We start from the raw sequence: 756 nt of genomic DNA on the forward strand, positions 1-756 counted from the left end.
TTCTCTATGCTGTGTACCTATTCTTGACGACTAGGGACTAGAACAGCCGAGAGAAGTGGGCGGGGTTTTATGACCGATAAGGCCGAAACGATATTCTTGAAAAAAAATTGAGAGAGGGAGCCCTGTGAGCTCGTCTTTATCTATGCCTGTGAGGGAGCGGGAATGATCGACTGGTACGACGCAGTATAAAGGGCATCTCCCCGGGTTTTCCAACCTCAAATCGTATTTGTTTATGTTTTGGATCTGAGGAACGGGTGTAACGATCATTTCAACGAGTTGTGCTTAATTTAGTTTTAAAATGCAAGTTGAGAAATTCAATAATATTATAATGACATGATAACTGAGGATGTCGATGATGCCATGGAATAATTTGGGGTTCCAAAACATCCCTGGGACAAGATATCCTTTGATCTAACAGACCATAAAGTTGTAAGAAGATTGTTGTTTAGAAGTCCCGAAAATCTTTGTACATTGTTGGTGGAGATGGTGTTTTATTGTTCATTAAATATACATTCGTTAAGGATTCTACACGAGAATAAGCCCTGTCGATAGCAGCCTTGACTTTTCACAATTTGCAATGGCTATTGTGCTATTCCATTTTACCTAAAAGGTACATTTACTTCAGTCTCTTTAAGGAACATAGACTCATTTTACGATTCATTATAAAGTGCTGAAGGAAAGCGGCTACATAAATGAAATTACCCTTTTACTTTCTTCATAAAACTGTATTCATTTTACTAGTACATTACCTTACCT

Source organism: Dendroctonus ponderosae, unplaced genomic scaffold (assembly GCF_020466585.1).
Source record: "Dendroctonus ponderosae isolate FM_Combo_2020 unplaced genomic scaffold, Dpon_F_20191213v2 Dpon_F_20191213_1, whole genome shotgun sequence".
NCBI classification, from domain to species: Eukaryota; Metazoa; Arthropoda; class Insecta; order Coleoptera; family Curculionidae; genus Dendroctonus; species Dendroctonus ponderosae.